Below are 18,480 nucleotides of genomic sequence, written 5' to 3'. Positions count from 1 at the left end.
ATCGCTTCTCGGCCTTTTGGCTAAGATCAAGTGTAGTATCTGTTCTTATCAGTTTAATATCTGATACGTCCCCTATCTGGGGACCATATATTAAATGGATTTTTAGAACAGGGAGATGGAAAAAGAGCTTGCTCTGTCCACTCCACGCATTGACCTGGTATTGCAGTATCTCCAGGACCGGTGCACCCCTTCTTTAATGCAGTTTCTAAAATCAGAAAGAATTGAATTCAATGTTTTTTGTTCATTTTGCTTGTTTGTCGGATTTTGGGATGGACTCTTTGGCTTTGCTTTTCTTCTCCTCATTGGATTTTTCATGTTCAAAGTTGCAGAAGCCAGATTACAAGCTCATTTTGGTTCAACTTCAGCAACTGTGCATTGCATTGCCATGTAATGTGATGCAATGCTATCTTTCTAGCTCTCCCTTTTTACTTCCTTTTGGATAAACAGACATATTAGGCAAGCATTTTGGAGCTTTCACCTAAATAACTACAGGTGGTGAGATAAGCTGCACAATATAATTGACCTTTCAGTATATTGTTGCACACACACCATCTATTTAGCAAATGCCCTTGTTATCAACAGCAGCCTTTTAAACTCACCTGAGCTAACAGGTATGTGCGCTGGTTACTCTGCTGCGCTTAAAATTTCTTTTTTGGTTTGCTACAATGCCTTTTCTGAAACGTTGTCTCCCTCTGCTGGAACACTGACTTCTTTCATTTAATGCCTGCAGACTATAAAAGAGAACCCAACCCAAAAAGTTTGGTTGATTAGTCTGTGGCATTCTGTTAAACTGTTGCTTATGGCGGTCTCTGTGAGCTTCTCAGCGACATTCAGCCAGCCAGGTATCCTGCCTGCAGTAGATGGAATGTGGCAATGGAACGCTGGCTGCGCGTGTCATAATAGGCTCTGAGCCTTTATATACCTGTGCACAGCAGCAGCCACCTTCAGTCTGCTGCTGGACAGCCAGCAGCAGCAGCAGCAGGAGAGGTATGTAATCAGGAGCCCTCCTGCTAAGGGTAGACAGCTGCTCGTTCCACCCCACCCCCCGCCTTAATTGGTTCTCCTCCCTTCCAACGGTGTTGAGGCGGGTGGGAACAGCAGGGGGTGAAGGTGCTGTGTTTAAAGAGGTGGAGTTATGCAGATCTAAAACGCGTGGATTGCAGCAGCAGCAAGCCGAAAAGTGCAGGCATGTAAGGGATCTAGATGTTGACAACATGTCTTCTTAACGGGAGTCCAGGAGCTCATCTCCACAAATGGACTTTTCAGGATCCTTGGGTGGCTCCGTAGTTTGAAACCAATTCTGGTTATCGCTTCTCGGCCTTTTGGCTAAGATCAAGTGTAGTATCTGTTCTTATCAGTTTAATATCTGATACGTCCCCTATCTGGGGACCATATATTAAATGGATTTTTAGAACAGGGAGATGGAAAAAGAGCTTGCTCTGTCCACTCCACGCATTGACCTGGTATTGCAGTATCTCCAGGACCGGTGCACCCCTTCTTTAATGCAGTTTCTAAAATCAGAAAGAATTGAATTCAATGTTTTTTGTTCATTTTGCTTGTTTGTCGGATTTTGGGATGGACTCTTTGGCTTTGCTTTTCTTCTCCTCATTGGATTTTTCATGTTCAAAGTTGCAGAAGCCAGATTACAAGCTCATTTTGGTTCAACTTCAGCAACTGTGCATTGCATTGCCATGTAATGTGATGCAATGCTATCTTTCTAGCTCTCCCTTTTTACTTCCTTTTCGATAAACAGACATATTAGGCAAGCATTTTGGAGCTTTCACCTAAATAACTACAGGTGGTGAGATAAGCTGCACAATATAATTGACCTTTCAGTATATTGTTGCACACACACCATCTATTTAGCAAATGCCCTTGTTATCAACAGCAGCCTTTTAAACTCACCTGAGCTAACACGTATGTGCGCTGGTTACTCTGCTGCGCTTAAAATTTCTTTTTTGGTTTGCTACAATGCCTTTTCTGAAACGTTGTCTCCCTCTGCTGGAACACTGACTTCTTTCATTTAATGCCTGCAGACTATAAAAGAGAACCCAACCCAAAAAGTTTGGTTGATTAGTCTGTGGCATTCTGTTAAACTGTTGCTTATGGCGGTCTCTGTGAGCTTCTCAGCGACATTCAGCCAGCCAGGTATCCTGCCTGCAGTAGATGGAATGTGGCAATGGAACGCTGGCTGCGCGTGTCATAATAGGCTCTGAGCCTTTATATACCTGTGCACAGCAGCAGCCACCTTCAGTCTGCTGCTGGACAGCCAGCAGCAGCAGCAGCAGGAGAGGTATGTAATCAGGAGCCCTCCTGCTAAGGGTAGACAGCTGCTCGTTCCACCCCACCCCCCGCCTTAATTGGTTCTCCTCCCTTCCAACGGTGTTGAGGCGGGTGGGAACAGCAGGGGGTGAAGGTGCTGTGTTTAAAGAGGTGGAGTTATGCAGATCTAAAACGCGTGGATTGCAGCAGCAGCAAGCCGAAAAGTGCAGGCATGTAAGGGATCTAGAGGTTGACAACATGTCTTCTTAACGGGAGTCCAGGAGCTCATCTCCACAAATGGACTTTTCAGGATCCTTGGGTGGCTCCGTAGTTTGAAACCAATTCTGGTTATCGCTTCTCGGCCTTTTGGCTAAGATCAAGTGTAGTATCTGTTCTTATCAGTTTAATATCTGATACGTCCCCTATCTGGGGACCATATATTAAATGGATTTTTAGAACAGGGAGATGGAAAAAGAGCTTGCTCTGTCCACTCCACGCATTGACCTGGTATTGCAGTATCTCCAGGACCGGTGCACCCCTTCTTTAATGCAGTTTCTAAAATCAGAAAGAATTGAATTCAATGTTTTTTGTTCATTTTGCTTGTTTGTCGGATTTTGGGATGGACTCTTTGGCTTTGCTTTTCTTCTCCTCATTGGATTTTTCATGTTCAAAGTTGCAGAAGCCAGATTACAAGCTCATTTTGGTTCAACTTCAGCAACTGTGCATTGCATTGCCATGTAATGTGATGCAATGCTATCTTTCTAGCTCTCCCTTTTTACTTCCTTTTGGATAAACAGACATATTAGGCAAGCATTTTGGAGCTTTCACCTAAATAACTACAGGTGGTGAGATAAGCTGCACAATATAATTGACCTTTCAGTATATTGTTGCACACACACCATCTATTTAGCAAATGCCCTTGTTATCAACAGCAGCCTTTTAAACTCACCTGAGCTAACAGGTATGTGCGCTGGTTACTCTGCTGCGCTTAAAATTTCTTTTTTGGTTTGCTACAATGCCTTTTCTGAAACGTTGTCTCCCTCTGCTGGAACACTGACTTCTTTCATTTAATGCCTGCAGACTATAAAAGAGAACCCAACCCAAAAAGTTTGGTTGATTAGTCTGTGGCATTCTGTTAAACTGTTGCTTATGGCGGTCTCTGTGAGCTTCTCAGCGACATTCAGCCAGCCAGGTATCCTGCCTGCAGTAGATGGAATGTGGCAATGGAACGCTGGCTGCGCGTGTCATAATAGGCTCTGAGCCTTTATATACCTGTGCACAGCAGCAGCCACCTTCAGTCTGCTGCTGGACAGCCAGCAGCAGCAGCAGCAGCAGGAGAGGTATGTAATCAGGAGCCCTCCTGCTAAGGGTAGACAGCTGCTCGTTCCACCCCACCCCCCGCCTTAATTGGTTCTCCTCCCTTCCAACGGTGTTGAGGCGGGTGGGAACAGCAGGGGGTGAAGGTGCTGTGTTTAAAGAGGTGGAGTTATGCAGATCTAAAACGCGTGGATTGCAGCAGCAGCAAGCCGAAAAGTGCAGGCATGTAAGGGATCTAGAGGTTGACAACATGTCTTCTTAACGGGAGTCCAGGAGCTCATCTCCACAAATGGACTTTTCAGGATCCTTGGGTGGCTCCGTAGTTTGAAACCAATTCTGATTATCGCTTCTCGGCCTTTTGGCTAAGATCAAGTGTAGTATCTGTTCTTATCAGTTTAATATCTGATACGTCCCCTATCTGGGGACCATATATTAAATGGATTTTTAGAACAGGGAGATGGAAAAAGAGCTTGCTCTGTCCACTCCACGCATTGACCTGGTATTGCAGTATCTCCAGGACCGGTGCACCCCTTCTTTAATGCAGTTTCTAAAATCAGAAAGAATTGAATTCAATGTTTTTTGTTCATTTTGCTTGTTTGTCGGATTTTGGGATGGACTCTTTGGCTTTGCTTTTCTTCTCCTCATTGGATTTTTCATGTTCAAAGTTGCAGAAGCCAGATTACAAGCTCATTTTGGTTCAACTTCAGCAACTGTGCATTGCATTGCCATGTAATGTGATGCAATGCTATCTTTCTAGCTCTCCCTTTTTACTTCCTTTTGGATAAACAGACATATTAGGCAAGCATTTTGGAGCTTTCACCTAAATAACTACAGGTGGTGAGATAAGCTGCACAATATAATTGACCTTTCAGTATATTGTTGCACACACACCATCTATTTAGCAAATGCCCTTGTTATCAACAGCAGCCTTTTAAACTCACCTGAGCTAACAGGTATGTGCACTGGTTACTCTGCTGCGCTTAAAATTTCTTTTTTGGTTTGCTACAATGCCTTTTCTGAAACGTTGTCTCCCTCTGCTGGAACACTGACTTCTTTCATTTAATGCCTACAGACTATAAAAGAGAACCCAACCCAAAAAGTTTGGTTGATTAGTCTGTGGCATTCTGTTAAACTGTTGCTTATGGCGGTCTCTGTGAGCTTCTCAGCGACATTCAGCCAGCCAGGTATCCTGCCTGCAGTAGATGGAATGTGGCAATGGAACGCTGGCTGCGCGTGTCATAATAGGCTCTGAGCCTTTATATACCTGTGCACAGCAGCAGCCACCTTCAGTCTGCTGCTGGACAGCCAGCAGCAGCAGCAGCAGGAGAGGTATGTAATCAGGAGCCCTCCTGCTAAGGGTAGACAGCTGCTCGTTCCACCCCACCCCCCGCCTTAATTGGTTCTCCTCCCTTCCAACGGTGTTGAGGCGGGTGGGAACAGCAGGGGGTGAAGGTGCTGTGTTTAAAGAGGTGGAGTTATGCAGATCTAAAACGCGTGGATTGCAGCAGGAGCAAGCCGAAAAGTGCAGGCATGTAAGGGATCTAGAGGTTGACAACATGTCTTCTTAACGGGAGTCCAGGAGCTCATCTCCACAAATGGACTTTTCAGGATCCTTGGGTGGCTCCGTAGTTTGAAACCAATTCTGGTTATCGCTTCTCGGCCTTTTGGCTAAGATCAAGTGTAGTATCTGTTCTTATCAGTTTAATATCTGATACGTCCCCTATCTGGGGACCATATATTAAATGGATTTTTAGAACAGGGAGATGGAAAAAGAGCTTGCTCTGTCCACTCCACGCATTGACCTGGTATTGCAGTATCTCCAGGACCGGTGCACCCCTTCTTTAATGCAGTTTCTAAAATCAGAAAGAATTGAATTCAATGTTTTTTGTTCATTTTGCTTGTTTGTCGGATTTTGGGATGGACTCTTTGGCTTTGCTTTTCTTCTCCTCATTGGATTTTTCATGTTCAAAGTTGCAGAAGCCAGATTACAAGCTCATTTTGGTTCAACTTCAGCAACTGTGCATTGCATTGCCATGTAATGTGATGCAATGCTATCTTTCTAGCTCTCCCTTTTTACTTCCTTTTGGATAAACAGACATATTAGGCAAGCATTTTGGAGCTTTCACCTAAATAACTACAGGTGGTGAGATAAGCTGCACAATATAATTGACCTTTCAGTATATTGTTGCACACACACCATCTATTTAGCAAATGCCCTTGTTATCAACAGCAGCCTTTTAAACTCACCTGAGCTAACAGGTATGTGCGCTGGTTACTCTGCTGCGCTTAAAATTTCTTTTTTGGTTTGCTACAATGCCTTTTCTGAAACGTTGTCTCCCTCTGCTGGAACACTGACTTCTTTCATTTAATGCCTGCAGACTATAAAAGAGAACCCAACCCAAAAAGTTTGGTTGATTAGTCTGTGGCATTCTGTTAAACTGTTGCTTATGGCGGTCTCTGTGAGCTTCTCAGCGACATTCAGCCAGCCAGGTATCCTGCCTGCAGTAGATGGAATGTGGCAATGGAACGCTGGCTGCGCGTGTCATAATAGGCTCTGAGCCTTTATATACCTGTGCACAGCAGCAGCCACCTTCAGTCTGCTGCTGGACAGCCAGCAGCAGCAGCAGCAGGAGAGGTATGTAATCAGGAGCCCTCCTGCTAAGGGTAGACAGCTGCTCGTTCCACCCCACCCCCCGCCTTAATTGGTTCTCCTCCCTTCCAACGGTGTTGAGGCGGGTGGGAACAGCAGGGGGTGAAGGTGCTGTGTTTAAAGAGGTGGAGTTATGCAGATCTAAAACGCGTGGATTGCAGCAGCAGCAAGCCGAAAAGTGCAGGCATGTAAGGGATCTAGAGGTTGACAACATGTCTTCTTAACGGGAGTCCAGGAGCTCATCTCCACAAATGGACTTTTCAGGATCCTTGGGTGGCTCCGTAGTTTGAAACCAATTCTGGTTATCGCTTCTCGGCCTTTTGGCTAAGATCAAGTGTAGTATCTGTTCGTATCAGTTTAATATCTGATACGTCCCCTATCTGGGGACCATATATTAAATGGATTTTTAGAACAGGGAGATGGAAAAAGAGCTTGCTCTGTCCACTCCACGCATTGACCTGGTATTGCAGTATCTCCAGGACCGGTGCACCCCTTCTTTAATGCAGTTTCTAAAATCAGAAAGAATTGAATTCAATGTTTTTTGTTCATTTTGCTTGTTTGTCGGATTTTGGGATGGACTCTTTGGCTTTGCTTTTCTTCTCCTCATTGGATTTTTCATGTTCAAAGTTGCAGAAGCCAGATTACAAGCTCATTTTGGTTCAACTTCAGCAACTGTGCATTGCATTGCCATGTAATGTGATGCAATGCTATCTTTCTAGCTCTCCCTTTTTACTTCCTTTTGGATAAACAGACATATTAGGCAAGCATTTTGGAGCTTTCACCTAAATAACTACAGGTGGTGAGATAAGCTGCACAATATAATGGACCTTTCTGTATATTGTTGCACACACACCATCTATTTAGCAAATGCCCTTGTTATCAACAGCAGCCTTTTAAACTCACCTGAGCTAACAGGTATGTGCGCTGGTTACTCTGCTGCGCTTAAAATTTCTTTTTTGGTTTGCTACAATGCCTTTTCTGAAACGTTGTCTCCCTCTGCTGGAACACTGACTTCTTTCATTTAATGCCTGCAGACTATAAAAGAGAACCCAACCCAAAAAGTTTGGTTGATTAGTCTGTGGCATTCTGTTAAACTGTTGCTTATGGCGGTCTCTGTGAGCTTCTCAGCGACATTCAGCCAGCCAGGTATCCTGCCTGCAGTAGATGGAATGTGGCAATGGAACGCTGGCTGCGCGTGTCATAATAGGCTCTGAGCCTTTATATACCTGTGCACAGCAGCAGCCACCTTCAGTCTGCTGCTGGACAGCCAGCAGCAGCAGCAGCAGCAGGAGAGGTATGTAATCAGGAGCCCTCCTGCTAAGGGTAGACAGCTGCTCGTTCCACCCCACCCCCCACCTTAATTGGTTCTCCTCCCTTCCAACGGTGTTGAGGCGGGTGGGAACAGCAGGGGGTGAAGGTGCTGTGTTTAAAGAGGTGGAGTTATGCAGATCTAAAACGCGTGGATTGCAGCAGCAGCAAGCCGAAAAGTGCAGGCATGTAAGGGATCTAGAGGTTGACAACATGTCTTCTTAACGGGAGTCCAGGAGCTCATCTCCACAAATGGACTTTTCAGGATCCTTGGGTGGCTCCGTAGTTTGAAACCAATTCTGGTTATCGCTTCTCGGCCTTTTGGCTAAGATCAAGTGTAGTATCTGTTCTTATCAGTTTAATATCTGATACGTCCCCTATCTGGGGACCATATATTAAATGGATTTTTAGAACAGGGAGATGGAAAAAGAGCTTGCTCTGTCCACTCCACGCATTGACCTGGTATTGCAGTATCTCCAGGACCGGTGCACCCCTTCTTTAATGCAGTTTCTAAAATCAGAAAGAATTGAATTCAATGTTTTTTGTTCATTTTGCTTGTTTGTCGGATTTTGGGATGGACTCTTTGGCTTTGCTTTTCTTCTCCTCATTGGATTTTTCATGTTCAAAGTTGCAGAAGCCAGATTACAAGCTCATTTTGGTTCAACTTCAGCAACTGTGCATTGCATTGCCATGTAATGTGATGCAATGCTATCTTTCTAGCTCTCCCTTTTTACTTCCTTTTGGATAAACAGACATATTAGGCAAGCATTTTGGAGCTTTCACCTAAATAACTACAGGTGGTGAGATAAGCTGCACAATATAATTGACCTTTCAGTATATTGTTGCACACACACCATCTATTTAGCAAATGCCCTTGTTATCAACAGCAGCCTTTTAAACTCACCTGAGCTAACAGGTATGTGCGCTGGTTACTCTGCTGCGCTTAAAATTTCTTTTTTGGTTTGCTACAATGCCTTTTCTGAAACGTTGTCTCCCTCTGCTGGAACACTGACTTCTTTCATTTAATGCCTGCAGACTATAAAAGAGAACCCAACCCAAAAGGTTTGGTTGATTAGTCTGTGGCATTCTGTTAAACTGTTGCTTATGGCGGTCTCTGTGAGCTTCTCAGCGACATTCAGCCAGCCAGGTATCCTGCCTGCAGTAGATGGAATGTGGCAATGGAACGCTGGCTGCGCGTGTCATAATAGGCTCTGAGCCTTTATATACCTGTGCACAGCAGCAGCCACCTTCAGTCTGCTGCTGGACAGCCAGCAGCAGCAGCAGCAGCAGGAGAGGTATGTAATCAGGAGCCCTCCTGCTAAGGGTAGACAGCTGCTCGTTCCACCCCACCCCCCGCCTTAATTGGTTCTCCTCCCTTCCAACGGTGTTGAGGCGGGTGGGAACAGCAGGGGGTGAAGGTGCTGTGTTTAAAGAGGTGGAGTTATGCAGATCTAAAACGCGTGGATTGCAGCAGCAGCAAGCCGAAAAGTGCAGGCATGTAAGGTGTGATGAAAGCCGGCCGGTGGGTGCAGCTCTCTGGCGCCCCCTTACCTCTCAGGTCAGTCAAGGTACTGCACCTAGAGAAAGTAGTGCCAGGTAGCTGCAACCAGCGCAGGGAACACGGTAGTGTGTTATCCCTTCAACGTCACTAAACCGTAACGTCACTACACAGCACAACTCGCTAGCGCCCTCTTAGCCTCAGGTCAGTCAAGGAACTGCACCTAGGATAAGCGGTCGCCAGGGAGACTGTCCTGTAACCTACTGGGTATCGGGGCCCTCTGTAGTGAGGGCGGTATATATATCTTCCTTGGCCGCGCCAGGAATATATATATCTGAACCTCCGACCGTCACTACCAGCCTTCCCCAATCCCCAGTTGGTATGCTGCCACCAGTCCCTATTTTAGATATACGCCCAGTCCGTGAATGGGCCTATATCGGGTCAGGAACCAACCCTGGGTAGCGTTTTGGCTTGAGCCGAGCTCACACGGACGTGCGTTCGTTATGCAGAATAAAAGGCAGGCCCACAATTACTTGAGGTAATTGATTATAATAATACACTAGATACACGATATACAACTAAATATACACAGGTATAAGGTCAGGCTAAACTATACAACAATGGAATACAACACACAGAATCACCACAGCATATCAGTTACCGGTTTCTTGATTTTCTTGTGACGCAGGGAGAGGATTCTGCGATCGCAGGCACGGTTCTTTGTTACAGGCTGAGGCCTACCACCGCATGGTCAAACTGCTCCTCCCCTTGGTGGCCTCAGCTGGTGCTCAGATGTTCAGCACACCACTCTTGGGTCAAGACTGACTTGTCTCTTGTCTGTCCTGCTATCTTACCTGCCCTGTCCCGCCCACTGCTGGTGAGGTCAGCTGACTCAGTCTCCACCCTCAGGTCTAACTTCGATCAGAAGCCCAAATTCTATGGAACCCAATAACTTCTTCTGGGATGGTCTCATGATACCCCCAGGGGTTCCCATGGATTCGGGCCGCCGTAACCGACCTTTTGATATCAATTATGATACCATACGGTCCTCAGGAATGGCTCAGCGCTATATCTTGGCTTCCAGAGCACGTACAAACGTCTACCGCGGAGGCTTGTGTGCGCAATGGCTCCGGGACGCCGTGATATTTTTTTATTGGCCCATCCCATGCAACATGCGTGTACTTTTCATGTTTCTATATCTTATGCCTCCATGCTTGTGACAGACAAAGAAACTAGTCCTATGGGACAAATGGTCAGGTACAGATAGACGAAGCACCCCCCCCTGCTGGCTGTGTTTCCTCTCGAAGTCTTTGAAGCTCCTAGCATTCAAGTGTTAAGTAGGCTTCTTATCTTACAGGAGCCTGGATGGGGGGAAACTATCTAGTTGACGTTTTAACAGAAGGTCCCAAGGGTGGGGGCTGCTGAAGTGTGGCCATCCCTGGATATGATTTATCATTACCAAGATGGCGGCTACAGGTTCATCACATAAGGGATCTAGAGGTTGACAACATGTCTTCTTAACGGGAGTCCAGGAGCTCATCTCCACAAATGGACTTTTCAGGATCCTTGGGTGGCTCCGTAGTTTGAAACCAATTCTGGTTATCGCTTCTCGGCCTTTTGGCTAAGATCAAGTGCAGTGATTTAGCGATTGCTGCCTTGGTTTTGGTTGGAGGTGTCTGGGGTACCTGGCTCGTCGGCCTTGGGGGATCGTCCTTACCTAATTGTGGGGACTTCACCCCCTTGCTGCTATAGGCGTGTCGGCTTAGTCCCCAGACAACGGGAAGTGATCATACTCGCTCCTTCTGTGTGTTGGAGTGGAGATTACGCTCATTCTGTTGGAGAATCATGGCAACAGAGGCGGAGTTGTGGCCGAAGTTGGAGGTTCCAGAACATGCACGTGTGGAGACCGCTTTCCGGATTTTTGTCCGGAGAGACTGTCAGAAGGTTAAGGACTTTCGGTTTATTATGAAGGAGATCATCTTGGGTGTCGCAAAGGTGAAAAAAGAAGACATCGTGGCAGTTATGGATTATCCCCAAAAGGGTGTCTATGACGTGTTTTTTGAGTCTAGGAAGATTTTGGAGAACTATATGGATTCTTTTGATGAATTGAGACATGAGAAGTTTGTTGGAATTCGGTTTCAACGTCACGTATTTAGTAGTGAAAAGATGGTGACAGTGAAGATGTTTTCACCACTGGTTCCAGAAGAGGACATTGTCACGTTTTTGAGTGGTTTTGCCAAGTCTGTAGTATCAAAAGGTAAAGTAATGAATGAATTCGGAGTATGGACGGGAAAGTGGAAATTTTTTGTGGAATTTAACATGAACAAGGATAGGAGTTTTTCCTACCCGCCTCAAAGGTTTAAGCTTGGTAAAGTAAGTGGGAATTTATTCTTTAATGGGATGGATTCCTTTTGTTCAATTTGTGAGGTATATGGTCATAAACGTGAAGACTGTACTGCAGAAAAGTGTTGGAAGTGTAAAGCGGAAGGACATGTTTCTAAATCATGTCCAGTAGAAAGGAATAAGTGTAACCTGTGTATGGAAATTGGGCATAGGTTTAAGGAATGCCCAAAGAGAAAGAGTAATAAGGAGAAGATGGAAAGTGCAAAGGCGGAAAAGAAAGAAAAAAAGAAGACGGTAGAGGTTCAGAGGCAAACAGAAGAGGAGGAAGCTGATAAAGAAATGGACAAAGTTAAAAAAGGAATTGCGGAAATGAAGGGAAGTGGTGTGTGTTTTGAAGCTTTTTTTCCAAAGGTAATCGCAAGTGTGAAGGCAAATAAAGAGAGGTTTTTTGAAACCTATAAGGTGGGAAGGACATGGATAGATTATGTGAATACAAACTTTGAATCTTTCTCGCAAGAGAAAGGACTGTTGGAGTATCTAACATATTATGCGTTGAAGGGAGGAATGCAGTAATGTGTTTTGTTTCCTTCCTCTATATATTATGTGTCTGAGAGGAAATACTGGTTGTTGTTTTGTTTTTTTTGTATATGCATTAAATAATGTTTTTTTGTTTTAAAATGACACGATGATGGATTTGGTCCATCACCGTTTTCAGAAGTATGGAATCGAGATGGTACTTGTAATCTGAGTGTTATGGAAAAAAAAAAAAAAAAAATCTGTTCTTATCAGTTTAATATCTGATACGTCCCCTATCTGGGGACCATATATTAAATGGATTTTTAGAACAGGGAGATGGAAAAAGAGCTTGCTCTGTCCACTCCACGCATTGACCTGGTATTGCAGTATCTCCAGGACCGGTGCACCCCTTCTTTAATGCAGTTTCTAAAATCAGAAAGAATTGAATTCAATGTTTTTTGTTCATTTTGCTTGTTTGTCGGATTTTGGGATGGACTCTTTGGCTTTGCTTTTCTTCTCCTCATTGGATTTTTCATGTTCAAAGTTGCAGAAGCCAGATTACAAGCTCATTTTGGTTCAACTTCAGCAACTGTGCATTGCATTGCCATGTAATGTGATGCAATGCTATCTTTCTAGCTCTCCCTTTTTACTTCCTTTTGGATAAACAGACATATTAGGCAAGCATTTTGGAGCTTTCACCTAAATAACTACAGGTGGTGAGATAAGCTGCACAATATAATTGACCTTTCAGTATATTGTTGCACACACACCATCTATTTAGCAAATGCCCTTGTTATCAACAGCAGCCTTTTAAACTCACCTGAGCTAACAGGTATGTGCGCTGGTTACTCTGCTGCGCTTAAAATTTCTTTTTTGGTTTGCTACAATGCCTTTTCTGAAACGTTGTCTCCCTCTGCTGGAACACTGACTTCTTTCATTTAATGCCTGCAGACTATAAAAGAGAACCCAACCCAAAAAGTTTGGTTGATTAGTCTGTGGCATTCTGTTAAACTGTTGCTTATGGCGGTCTCTGTGAGCTTCTCAGCGACATTCAGCCAGCCAGGTATCCTGCCTGCAGTAGATGGAATGTGGCAATGGAATGCTGGCTGCGCGTGTCATAATAGGCTCTGAGCCTTTATATACCTGTGCACAGCAGCAGCCACCTTCAGTCTGCTGCTGGACAGCCAGCAGCAGCAGCAGCAGGAGAGGTATGTAATCAGGAGCCCTCCTGCTAAGGGTAGACAGCTGCTCGTTCCACCCCACCCCCCGCCTTAATTGGTTCTCCTCCCTTCCAACGGTGTTGAGGCGGGTGGGAACAGCAGGGGGTGAAGGTGCTGTGTTTAAAGAGGTGGAGTTATGCAGATCTAAAACGCGTGGATTGCAGCAGCAGCAAGCCGAAAAGTGCAGGCATGTAAGGGATCTAGAGGTTGACAACATGTCTTCTTAACGGGAGTCCAGGAGCTCATCTCCACAAATGGACTTTTCAGGATCCTTGGGTGGCTCCGTAGTTTGAAACCAATTCTGGTTATCGCTTCTCGGCCTTTTGGCTAAGATCAAGTGTAGTATCTGTTCTTATCAGTTTAATATCTGATACGTCCCCTATCTGGGGACCATATATTAAATGGATTTTTAGAACAGGGAGATGGAAAAAGAGCTTGCTCAGTCCACTCCACGCATTGACCTGGTATTGCAGTATCTCCAGGACCGGTGCACCCCTTCTTTAATGCAGTTTCTAAAATCAGAAAGAATTGAATTCAATGTTTTTTGTTCATTTTGCTTGTTTGTCGGATTTTGGGATGGACTCTTTGGCTTTGCTTTTCTTCTCCTCATTGGATTTTTCATGTTCAAAGTTGCAGAAGCCAGATTACAAGCTCATTTTGGTTCAACTTCAGCAACTGTGCATTGCATTGCCATGTAATGTGATGCAATGCTATCTTTCTAGCTCTCCCTTTTTACTTCCTTTTGGATAAACAGACATATTAGGCAAGCATTTTGGAGCTTTCACCTAAATAACTACAGGTGGTGAGATAAGCTGCACAATATAATTGACCTTTCAGTATATTGTTGCACACACACCATCTATTTAGCAAATGCCCTTGTTATCAACAGCAGCCTTTTAAACTCACCTGAGCTAACAGGTATGTGCGCTGGTTACTCTGCTGCGCTTAAAATTTCTTTTTTGGTTTGCTACAATGCCTTTTCTGAAACGTTGTCTCCCTCTGCTGGAACACTGACTTCTTTCATTTAATGCCTGCAGACTATAAAAGAGAACCCAACCCAAAAAGTTTGGTTGATTAGTCTGTGGCATTCTGTTAAACTGTTGCTTATGGCGGTCTCTGTGAGCTTCTCAGCGACATTCAGCCAGCCAGGTATCCTGCCTGCAGTAGATGGAATGTGGCAATGGAACGCTGGCTGCGCGTGTCATAATAGGCTCTGAGCCTTTATATACCTGTGCACAGCAGCAGCCACCTTCAGTCTGCTGCTGGACAGCCAGCAGCAGCAGCAGCAGGAGAGGTATGTAATCAGGAGCCCTCCTGCTAAGGGTAGACAGCTGCTCGTTCCACCCCACCCCCCGCCTTAATTGGTTCTCCTCCCTTCCAACGGTGTTGAGGCGGGTGGGAACAGCAGGGGGTGAAGGTGCTGTGTTTAAAGAGGTGGAGTTATGCAGATCTAAAACGCGTGGATTGCAGCAGCAGCAAGCCGAAAAGTGCAGGCATGTAAGGGATCTAGAGGTTGACAACATGTCTTCTTAACGGGAGTCCAGGAGCTCATCTCCACAAATGGACTTTTCAGGATCCTTGGGTGGCTCCGTAGTTTGAAACCAATTCTGGTTATCGCTTCTCGGCCTTTTGGCTAAGATCAAGTGTAGTATCTGTTCTTATCAGTTTAATATCTGATACGTCCCCTATCTGGGGACCATATATTAAATGGATTTTTAGAACAGGGAGATGGAAAAAGAGCTTGCTCTGTCCACTCCACGTATTGACCTGGTATTGCAGTATCTCCAGGACCGGTGCACCCCTTCTTTAATGCAGTTTCTAAAATCAGAAAGAATTGAATTCAATGTTTTTTGTTCATTTTGCTTGTTTGTCGGATTTTGGGATGGACTCTTTGGCTTTGCTTTTCTTCTCCTCATTGGATTTTTCATGTTCAAAGTTGCAGAAGCCAGATTACAAGCTCATTTTGGTTCAACTTCAGCAACTGTGCATTGCATTGCCATGTAATGTGATGCAATGCTATCTTTCTAGCTCTCCCTTTTTACTTCCTTTTGGATAAACAGACATATTAGGCAAGCATTTTGGAGCTTTCACCTAAATAACTACAGGTGGTGAGATAAGCTGCACAATATAATTGACCTTTCAGTATATTGTTGCACACACACCATCTATTTAGCAAATGCCCTTGTTATCAACAGCAGCCTTTTAAACTCACCTGAGCTAACAGGTATGTGCGCTGGTTACTCTGCTGCGCTTAAAATTTCTTTTTTGGTTTGCTACAATGCCTTTTCTGAAACGTTGTCTCCCTCTGCTGGAACACTGACTTCTTTCATTTAATGCCTGCAGACTATAAAAGAGAACCCAACCCAAAAAGTTTGGTTGATTAGTCTGTGGCATTCTGTTAAACTGTTGCTTATGGCGGTCTCTGTGAGCTTCTCAGCGACATTCAGCCAGCCAGGTATCCTGCCTGCAGTAGATGGAATGTGGCAATGGAACGCTGGCTGCGCGTGTCATAATAGGCTCTGAGCCTTTATATACCTGTGCACAGCAGCAGCCACCTTCAGTCTGCTGCTGGACAGCCAGCAGCAGCAGCAGCAGGAGAGGTATGTAATCAGGAGCCCTCCTGCTAAGGGTAGACAGCTGCTCGTTCCACCCCACCCCCCGCCTTAATTGGTTCTCCTCCCTTCCAACGGTGTTGAGGCGGGTGGGAACAGCAGGGGGTGAAGGTGCTGTGTTTAAAGAGGTGGAGTTATGCAGATCTAAAACGCGTGGATTGCAGCAGCAGCAAGCCGAAAAGTGCAGGCATGTAAGGGATCTAGAGGTTGACAACATGTCTTCTTAACGGGAGTCCAGGAGCTCATCTCCACAAATGGACTTTTCAGGATCCTTGGGTGGCTCCGTAGTTTGAAACCAATTCTGGTTATCGCTTCTCGGCCTTTTGGCTAAGATCAAGTGTAGTATCTGTTCTTATCAGTTTAATATCTGATACGTCCCCTATCTGGGGACCATATATTAAATGGATTTTTAGAACAGGGAGATGGAAAAAGAGCTTGCTCTGTCCACTCCACGCATTGACCTGGTATTGCAGTATCTCCAGGACCGGTGCACCCCTTCTTTAATGCAGTTTCTAAAATCAGAAAGAATTGAATTCAATGTTTTTTGTTCATTTTGCTTGTTTGTCGGATTTTGGGATGGACTCTTTGGCTTTGCTTTTCTTCTCCTCATTGGATTTTTCATGTTCAAAGTTGCAGAAGCCAGATTACAAGCTCATTTTGGTTCAACTTCAGCAACTGTGCATTGCATTGCCATGTAATGTGATGCAATGCTATCTTTCTAGCTCTCCCTTTTTACTTCCTTTTGGATAAACAGACATATTAGGCAAGCATTTTGGAGCTTTCACCTAAATAACTACAGGTGGTGAGATAAGCTGCACAATATAATTGACCTTTCAGTATATTGTTGCACACACACCATCTATTTAGCAAATGCCCTTGTTATCAACAGCAGCCTTTTAAACTCACCTGAGCTAACAGGTATGTGCGCTGGTTACTCTGCTGCGCTTAAAATTTCTTTTTTGGTTTGCTACAATGCCTTTTCTGAAACGTTGTCTCCTTCTGCTGGAACACTGACTTCTTTCATTTAATGCCTGCAGACTATAAAAGAGAACCCAACCCAAAAAGTTTGGTTGATTAGTCTGTGGCATTCTGTTAAACTGTTGCTTATGGCGGTCTCTGTGAGCTTCTCAGCGACATTCAGCCAGCCAGGTATCCTGCCTGCAGTAGATGGAATGTGGCAATGGAACGCTGGCTGCGCGTGTCATAATAGGCTCTGAGCCTTTATATACCTGTGCACAGCAGCAGCCACCTTCAGTCTGCTGCTGGACAGCCAGCAGCAGCAGCAGCAGGAGAGGTATGTAATCAGGAGCCCTCCTGCTAAGGGTAGACAGCTGCTCGTTCCACCCCACCCCCCGCCTTAATTGGTTCTCCTCCCTTCCAACGGTGTTGAGGCGGGTGGGAACAGCAGGGGGTGAAGGTGCTGTGTTTAAAGAGGTGGAGTTATGCAGATCTAAAACGCGTGGATTGCAGCAGCAGCAAGCCGAAAAGTGCAGGCATGTAAGGGATCTAGAGGTTGACAACATGTCTTCTTAACGGGAGTCCAGGAGCTCATCTCCACAAATGGACTTTTCAGGATCCTTGGGTGGCTCCGTAGTTTGAAACCAATTCTGGTTATCGCTTCTCGGCCTTTTGGCACGATCTGTAGTGGGTTGTGACATTGGGCTGAAGGTTACTGTGGTGGCAGAACCGATTCTTGGCCTTTGGAGATATCCAGTGCTGCTTTTGGGAATCGGTGCTAAAGCTGCAGTGCCTTTTCTTTACGGAGGACGGTGTGTTGGAGGGAGGACGAACTTCGTGGAGGCTGCGATCCGTGTGTGATATTTTCCTTGGTATCTGGAAAAGAAGAGGAAAATCATGGAGACAAGGAGAAACCCTGGAGGAAGGAAGGAGAATCAAGCAAGCAACCCGAATGATTATTTCTCGGAGGAGCATCCGCTGAAGGACACCATCAGGTTCGTGGTTGCTCCTGACCACCGGCAGGTGAAAGATTCTCAATTTATTTTCAATGTTATTTGTAAGCTCTTGAAGATCGACAAGGAGCATCTTTTTTGCTTTCAATCTTTTTTTTCTCGAGGACTTTATGATGTTACGCTTAATAAAGCCTCGCAGTGTGAAAGTGCCTACGCTCTTTATGAAGTAAATAAAGAGAAGGTAGAGCTGGAGGGGGTGAAAGTAATCCCCTCTTTTCAGTTTTCAATGAAAGTACTGACGATTCATTTGTTTAGTCCATTTATTACAGACTCTGAGGTTGAAAGTTACCTATCAATGTATTGTGACAAAATCATCCCTAAGAGACGCGGGGAAACACAGTTTGGAGTGTGGAACGGGAAACGTGTGTATGTGGTATCATTTAGGAAGAACCCGAATGAGGAGGGGGGCGTGTCCAGACCTCCGCCGCAGGTTTATATCAACCATAGCCGCGGTTATTTATTCTTCCCAGGGATGCCACACTACTGCCGTGTGTGTAAAAAATATGGACATCTGGATGCAGAATGTAACAAGTGTTTTAGTTGCATGGGTACTCCTCACCAGATGGATGAGTGCCCTAAAAATAAGAAAAAGGATGTAGAGGAGATGGACACATCGCCTGAAGAACAGCAACAAGAAGCTAAAGACGATGTGGAAGCAGGCATTGCTGCTGAAGAGGAAAAAGGGGAAGAGGAGAAAGAAAGGAGTGAGAAGGAGGAGACAGAAAGAAAGAGAAAAGAGGAAGAGGAGGGACGGGCAATGAAGGAGAAGAAGAAGGAGGAACGG

At 45.1% G+C, this 18,480-nt stretch overlaps 11 non-coding genes across 11 annotated transcripts; all 11 read left to right on the top strand.

The window, feature by feature from the left end:
• On the top strand, positions 1-191 carry LOC141223286 (U2 spliceosomal RNA). Its single transcript, XR_012290918.1, has one exon. It is a non-coding gene; the product is annotated as a U2 spliceosomal RNA (small nuclear RNA).
• Positions 192-1,306: 1,115 nt separating this feature from the next.
• Positions 1,307-1,497, top strand: LOC141223285 (U2 spliceosomal RNA). The gene has a single exon (XR_012290917.1). It is a non-coding gene; the product is annotated as a U2 spliceosomal RNA (small nuclear RNA).
• Positions 1,498-2,612: 1,115 nt separating this feature from the next.
• On the top strand, positions 2,613-2,803 carry LOC141223284 (U2 spliceosomal RNA). Its single transcript, XR_012290916.1, has one exon. It is a non-coding gene; the product is annotated as a U2 spliceosomal RNA (small nuclear RNA).
• A 1,118-nt stretch (positions 2,804-3,921) lies between these two features.
• LOC141223283 (U2 spliceosomal RNA) lies at positions 3,922-4,112 on the top strand. Its single transcript, XR_012290915.1, has one exon. It is a non-coding gene; the product is annotated as a U2 spliceosomal RNA (small nuclear RNA).
• Positions 4,113-5,227: 1,115 nt separating this feature from the next.
• On the top strand, positions 5,228-5,418 carry LOC141223282 (U2 spliceosomal RNA). The gene has a single exon (XR_012290914.1). It is a non-coding gene; the product is annotated as a U2 spliceosomal RNA (small nuclear RNA).
• A 1,115-nt stretch (positions 5,419-6,533) lies between these two features.
• LOC141223411 (U2 spliceosomal RNA) lies at positions 6,534-6,724 on the top strand. The gene has a single exon (XR_012291039.1). It is a non-coding gene; the product is annotated as a U2 spliceosomal RNA (small nuclear RNA).
• A 1,118-nt stretch (positions 6,725-7,842) lies between these two features.
• Positions 7,843-8,033, top strand: LOC141223281 (U2 spliceosomal RNA). Its single transcript, XR_012290913.1, has one exon. It is a non-coding gene; the product is annotated as a U2 spliceosomal RNA (small nuclear RNA).
• A 4,087-nt stretch (positions 8,034-12,120) lies between these two features.
• LOC141223506 (U2 spliceosomal RNA) lies at positions 12,121-12,306 on the top strand. The gene has a single exon (XR_012291113.1). It is a non-coding gene; the product is annotated as a U2 spliceosomal RNA (small nuclear RNA).
• Positions 12,307-13,421: 1,115 nt separating this feature from the next.
• Positions 13,422-13,612, top strand: LOC141223387 (U2 spliceosomal RNA). Its single transcript, XR_012291015.1, has one exon. It is a non-coding gene; the product is annotated as a U2 spliceosomal RNA (small nuclear RNA).
• Positions 13,613-14,727: 1,115 nt separating this feature from the next.
• LOC141223382 (U2 spliceosomal RNA) lies at positions 14,728-14,918 on the top strand. The gene has a single exon (XR_012291010.1). It is a non-coding gene; the product is annotated as a U2 spliceosomal RNA (small nuclear RNA).
• A 1,115-nt stretch (positions 14,919-16,033) lies between these two features.
• LOC141223280 (U2 spliceosomal RNA) lies at positions 16,034-16,224 on the top strand. Its single transcript, XR_012290912.1, has one exon. It is a non-coding gene; the product is annotated as a U2 spliceosomal RNA (small nuclear RNA).
• The last annotated feature ends 2,256 nt before the right edge of the window (positions 16,225-18,480 follow it).

This window comes from Phyllobates terribilis, unplaced genomic scaffold (genome assembly GCF_046119375.1).
Source record: "Phyllobates terribilis strain yellow unplaced genomic scaffold, ASM4611937v1 Scaffold_376__1_contigs__length_1858288, whole genome shotgun sequence".
In the NCBI taxonomy this organism is placed as follows: domain Eukaryota; kingdom Metazoa; phylum Chordata; class Amphibia; order Anura; family Dendrobatidae; genus Phyllobates; species Phyllobates terribilis.
Note: the sequence above shows the minus strand (reverse complement) of the source record. Positions and strands in the feature narration are given on the sequence as shown.